The sequence below is a fragment of the Hibiscus syriacus genome, unplaced genomic scaffold, assembly GCF_006381635.1.
Source record: "Hibiscus syriacus cultivar Baekdansim isolate YM2019G1 unplaced genomic scaffold, ASM638163v2 tig00116964_pilon, whole genome shotgun sequence".
Lineage (NCBI taxonomy): Eukaryota > Viridiplantae > Streptophyta > Magnoliopsida > Malvales > Malvaceae > Hibiscus > Hibiscus syriacus.
Window position 1 is genome coordinate 250,242 of NW_024063489.1, and position 7,124 is coordinate 257,365.

General features: G+C 33.8%; 1 pseudogene; it reads left to right on the plus strand.

Moving 5' to 3' along the window:
• Positions 1 to 2,690: 2,690 nt before the first annotated feature.
• LOC120190907 lies at positions 2,691 to 5,937 on the plus strand (annotated as a pseudogene).
• The last annotated feature ends 1,187 nt before the right edge of the window (positions 5,938 to 7,124 follow it).

Genomic DNA, 7,124 nt, shown 5'->3' on the forward strand with positions numbered 1-7,124 from the left:
GATTGTTCGTGGACCCACCTCGGTACATATCGTAAGGAGTTGCAGATGAATGTCTCCCCATTATGGCATTAAAATCATTGCACATTACTGTAGTCGGGCTGTCAACTTGTTCAGCCATCCCATAGTGTGAGCTTAAAGATTGACCCTGAACAGCACGTACTTGAACAAAATGTGCATACATCTCAATAGCGACGTCTGAATAATTACTTTGAGCTTCAACCATCATTTGAACATCATCATTGTTCGAAAGTTCGAACGCTGTATAAGTTAATGGCAACAATGATGTTGGAAATCTATACTGCAACGACGACATTCTTCTACTACTTCCAACATGAATCTTCCTCGAAATCTTCGTTATCAGCTCCTCAAGAGTTATGTTTCTCTTGAATGATATTTTAACACGCTCATTTGATACGAAAACAACACTGGTTTCATCTTCTCGAATTTCACCATTATAATAAACAATAGCTGAAAGTCGCGCCATTCTTTGAGTTTAAAAGTGAGGCAATATTATATCTGTAAAAAAAATAACTGAAACAAACCTGATTAAATAAATTATATATGAACGAAAATATAACATAAAATGTTTTTTACACATCAACGTAAATAATTTAAATAATATAATTTTATATTATTACCTGCACCGCAAAACTATTTCGACGTATGCTCCCGCTTTTCAATTTTACAAACATAAAAATTAATTGAAAATAATTAGTATAATATTTTTTCAAATAATGATAATAAACAATAAGTATAATTAAAAATTTATAACAAAATTACCTTATAACGAAAAATCGCACGAACTTCTAAATCAAATATGAGAAGATTGTCAGAATTATTACTTGTTGACGGAATTGTTGTATTAATTTATAAGAGAGGAGAGATGCGAGGAGATGTGAGAACCGGAGGAGTGTATTTATAAACATATAAGGCGCGGTACCTACACCACGTTATATGTAATTATTATATAGCGCGGATCAGGGACCGCGTTAAATATAATTTTGGTACGGCGTATAGCGCGTCTCCTGATCCGCGCTATACCCCTACGTGGCGTATAGCGCGGAGCAGGGGGCGCTATACCCCACGTGTAACCCAGTCAGCGTATAGCGCGGTACAGGGGGCGCGCTATACTCCACGTGACGCCAATTCAACATATAGCGCGGTTCAGGGGGCGCGCTTTACTGCTACGGGTGTTAGATCGGGAAATATAATTTGACCGGTGTTAGATCGGTAAATATACCGATCACTTGTGATTTTTCGAGAAAAACACCCAGATTGGTTCAGTTGAATTCTTTATATTGTTTGATATGTTTATTTTAATTTTGTTTTTCTTCAATTCTATGCCTTCATGTTAATTTTGAGTTTTATTTTTTTTAATTTTATTTCTAGAAAATATTTTTTATGGTTCTTTAACATTAATTGATAACTTTTTAAGGTAAAAAATAAATAACAACTTTTACATAATATTTCCAAATTATTTTTACTATTTAAGATATAAAATACAAATAAATTATAAATAAATAATAAGATAAAATTATTTTTACAATAAATATCTTCTTATTTCTTATTGTTAATTTTAATAATTTATTTTTAAGGTCAAAATTGTCTTTCTAATTTATTTTATTTACTTAATCTATAAATAAAAAGAAAATGAATGAAAATATATATGTCTGCCTTTAGTATTGCGCCACGCGATCAGACTTGGAACGGGAAATTAATTAAAAACAAAAGCAGAAGACAGAGAACCACGCTTTGACTTACTTTTTTTAATGAAAATTTTAGAAAACATATCGGAATTGTCCGTCCAGTTCAGTTGGTTAGAGCGTAAGACTCTTAATCTTATGGTAATGAGATCGAGTCTCACGGGGGCAATTCATAATTTCTTATTGTCAGAGGTTTTCTATGGAAACTACTCTCAACTTGACGTTGGAATAGTTTACTATCTTGCCTCCCCTTATATAATTATATTTGGAAAAAGGGTTAGCCAATTTTTTTTTAGAAAGCGGATAGGTCGTATTATTTACTCCAATTTCTTTCAACAAAACAAAGGCCGGTTGATTAAAAACCAAAACAAATTATTATTAACATTTTCATTTTTTAAAGAAAAATTATGGTAACATATATAGTTAACATTCATCGTGATTCATTATTACAATAACTTTAATTAATTATGAAATTACAATTATTACAAAGTTAAAAACTCTAAAGTTAAAAACATCGAGAAAATAAAATATTTTAATTATTTAGTAATATATTTTGATATGTCATATTAACGGTATATTTCGGCGTACGAGGTTAACTCTAACTAAAATCAATTCCAACAAAAGAACTCATTTAAATGGTTTAAAGTTTATATTCTATAAATAAGTTTTGTAAATTAAAGTTCAAATAGTTTTTTATTTGAATTTTAAAATTAAAAAATGAAATTACAATTCTAAATTCCAACTCTAAATTTTAAAATTTTTACATAAAATCTTAAATTTAAATACTAAATACTAAACGTTGAACAATGCAACATAATTATATAAATTAAAATTTATACAATTATATGGAGTATATAAATTTCTTAAACATTTTTATTTTATTTTATGAAAAAGATGACAAAGCAAACTGAGAAAGAACCAAGGTGTTTCCATTGCTCCATGAGAACAGAGGGATATATTTTAAAGAAACTAAAAATCTTATGTTTTGTACGTTAATTTTCACATGACGACGACGAACTCAACAAAGACACGTTTCTTCTTCTTGCTTTCTGATCAATGCCTATTTCCCGCGAAAATTCTCATCTCTGCTCTTCTTTGCCGTCGTCTCGTTCTCATCTTCACAACAACGCTGGCAATGCAGGTAATTCTTGTAATATCCAGGCACAGAAGCAGCGTCGTCTCACGCGTCAAAGGAAGCTCAGGCACTTGACTGATGATGAGCTTGGCTCAAGGTTTGCCGATATCCACCGTTCGTTTTCTTCTCCCTGTTCCCCTGATACGCCGGTGGGGAAGGACTTGAGGTCTACGGAGAGATTGGACCATTGGTCTTCGTAAGCTGACCCGAAACCTTTGCCTCTCCCTGAGGTGTTTTTCAATCGGAAATCGACGACCTCGACTTCGAGTCCTGGACCGAGTAAACTCGCATGACCTGATGAAAGACTCTCCTATGCTGTCGGAAGGTAACCCTCGAACCTGAACTCACTTGTTTCAAAATATCGACTCTGTAGTTTTTCTGGTTAATAATCGAGTACTTCCTTAACTACAAGTGTTTTCTGAAATATAAAAGACCAAGGTTTGTCGGCTCATGATGATTTTATATTTGTCATCATGGTTCAGTTCTGTACACAAGCCCATCTATTGCAAAAATCCAGAATAAAATATTTGATCATGGGCATTTATGTTTTTCATTTTGTATAGCCAACATTTAGGTGGTTTCCTATATTTATATTTATATTGAAGGATAGTTGGAATTGAATTAGTATGTTGTCGATGCTTTCACGAAATTCTCAGGAAGAATGCAGATCATGCAGCTAAAAGTGCAGCAACCTCGTTGGCCAATGTTCATAAGGAACTCTCTCAAGGCGAGCCTGTTGAAAGCTTTACAAGTGTCCCAAAGCCGACAGACCCTACTAGGAACGGTGTTACAAGTTTCCCCTCATCTCCGGCTAGTCCTCGAAGATCAAACACCCAATATCACTTAAATTCTTACGATGTTGCAGATTCAACCAAATCTTTGTTAAGTCGTCGCAGGGGTTTCCCTCAAGAGAAAAATTTTGGGAGAAGTTTCGGCCCAGAGTGCCCCAACGTCGGTTTTCTCTAGTCCCTCCGTTAGTCCACAAAGATCAAGAGCTGCTGGATATGCTTCAACAGTAAAAACTGAACACAATCCTGAGGGTTCTCCACTGCATATCTCTGATCAAAACAGAACTTCATCCCACCACAAATTGCTCTTGGACAACCATGAGGAGTGGCTTGAAAATAATAAAGTAAATGCTCATCCATTGCCACTTCCCCCTGGAGCTTTACTGTCACCACAATCTCCGAAGCCACTACCATCACCAGTTTCAAATCACATCACCGAAAAGCAAATTGCAACTTCCATCATAAGTCAATGGAAGAAAGGAAGACTTCTTGGACGTGGTACATATGGAAGTGTTTATGAAGCAACCAACAGTTATGCAAGCAATGTGAAACATTTTTTACAGGGTTTCTGGATTTCTTCTTAGAAGAAGTTACATCTCATTACTTTTATTTATCACTTTCTTTGACAGAGAGACTGGAGCTCTGTGCGCCATGAAGGAATTTGATATCATCCCTGATAACCCAAAATCCACTGAATGCATAAAACAGTTAGAGCAGGTTATTCTATGTACTAATTTATGTTCTAAAAACCATTACATATGCTTTTTCATGTTCAATAACTGTTGCAGTTTTGAAACACCCTGATAATCATTGTTATCACAAGCTTTTTATTGCTGGTCTACATGTTGCAGGAAATCAGAGTGTTGAGACGTTTAAAACGTCCAAACATTGTACAATACTATGGCAGTGAAATAGTATGCAGTCCTTCCTCTTCTCCTACACCACACTGAAATAGATACATTTTAAACTTGCTTAATTTAACGAGTTCATTGTTTCATATGTAGGTTGATGATCACTTTTACATTACTTGGAGTATGTCCATCCTGGCTCGATTAATAAATGTCCATGAACACTGTGAAGCTATAACAGAATCGATAGTTCACAATTTCACCCTTCATATTCTATCCGGCTTAGCTTTCCTGCACAGTTCAAATACAATACACAGGTGACAATCATGCTCTGTTCGACTTATGTAGAACATAACGTTTTGTATATTTTATATTTAGTACTTCCAAAATTGATGCACAAATAAGCAATGGGCAAACGAACCTTGCAAAGTATCTAAATTGTAAAATTCTAATGCACCAATGGTTCTTTTCTATCTTATTGTAAGGAAGAATTTGCTGCATGTTACAACCATTGACATGGTTGAATTAGAAAAAATTACTTTCAAGATGTGGTTTTTTTATATATTATTTGTTGTACCTTGTCAACATCAAATTTCATTCACTTGAATGCTTGCTCATGTAGGGATATAAAAGGAGCAAATTTGTTGGTCGATGCCAATGGCATCGTTAAACTTGCTGATTTTGGCATGGCAAAATATATAAGTTCTACATCCTTCTAAATTTCTCATGCCACAATACAAATTATTTATATTACCTTTACATGCTTCTTCAATGTTAGTTTTGTAATAATTTTTCTGCAGTATATTTTCTGGCTTCTCAATTTGCCTGGTTTAACAATAAGCATTCTGAAGAAATGCATGCTTCGATAAGCTTTACATAATGATAACTTTGTTTTCCTTATGTCAACCTGTTCATTCAAAGGCCATCGTTTTCAGTCCCTCAGCAGGGTTCTCTGTCTATTGGTAGGTGATTCCTGTTGCTTCTCTTTAGGGTCAAATGTTACCATTTCTCACCTTTATGGATGTTTACCTGGAACAATGCACTTTTCAAATTCGGAGAAGCTGCTCTAATACATAGATTTGACTTGGGATTATGATGATTGGTTGTGTTAGTCTGATGTATGAGCGAAATATCCATTTAAATGCCGTCAGTCTAACCCTTTCTTTTTTTAAAAAATTGTAGTTTACAGGATTGTCCTGCGAGCTTTCTTTGAAAGGAAGTCCATACTGGATGGCTCCTGAGGTGATTTGCATTACAGTAATTTGTAAGGCTTTTCCATGCCTGTTTCTACTATTTTTGTTTACTGCTGTTATTTCCATTGCAGGTCTTAAAAGCTGTTATGAAGAAAGATTCCAACCCAAATCTTGCTCTGGCTGTTGACATATGGAGCTTGGGTTGTACCGTTATTGAGATGCTTAATGGTAAACCTCCTTGGAGTGACTTTGAAGGGTAAGCCCATTTTCAAACTTTTAACATGACCCTAATTTTTTTAACATGACCCAATAAGGTCGGATTAGAATCCGCCAGATTCGAATAATCTGGCCATTTTTATCTATCATTGAGAAGATGGTGTGATACTTCAATTAAATAATTAATATCTAATCTGACCCTTAAATGTTACTAAAATTTTATTTCGATACATTTTTAATATTTTAAGTAATAAAATAAAAAATCTCATTTTTAGTATATATTTAAAATTTTAATTTACTAATTATAAAAGTGTTTTAAAAATTTATAATATTATAACATTTCTTTAGAATCATAAAATCCTTAAATTTTTATTTTTTAGAATTCCGGTAAAAAGTTAAATGAAAAATACAGTAACTATCATAATCCAACCAAATAATGCAAAGTGCAAATCTAAGTGGTATTTATAAAAAAAATTGTTGAGTTAATCGATCGACGAAATAATTAAGAGGTGGTGAATTGACAATAAAAATTTTGGTAGAAATTTTTGCAGAAAAAAAAAATAATTGCACATCGATTTAGAGTGATTCGACTTTCTCAACCAAAGTCTACGTCCACTACCTTAGCTATCCACACTAAATATTTTCCACAAATTCACTAATTTGTCTTTCTTTTGAGGATAAAGAGTAACCTTATAAATCCCTCAAGAATTATACCCCAAATTCTTGAGAATACTCTCTCCCAAAGAGAACAATACAAATTTTGCAAACTTACAGAAAAACCTCACAAGGCAATGTGTTTGCACAATTATGGAACAAGAAAAGAACACTCAAAGATGATTACAAATGAGCACACAATGTGTTCTTGAAAGAAAAATGAATATTGAAGGTAAATTGGCTTGAAATGCACAAACTTGATGTTTAATGCTTTCTATCTTGTTTCTCAATGAATTCTTGTTGATCAATGACTTCAAAACTTGTTTAAATACACCTTGGATTGATTCTAGTCGTTGTGAATCATTTGGATGATATTAGAGCCGTTGTAGTGTGAAAACACTCTTGAAAAAGTCTGCTGAGAGCGTAGGGTATCGGTACCTCTTCATTGGGTATCGGTACCTGCAGTGTAAAATTCAAATATTTCGACCGTTATATGATAGGGGTATCGGTACCCATAAGGGGGTATCGGTACCCATAGGGCATTCTATTATTTTCGGAGTCAAATCTTGCATAGGGGTATCGATACC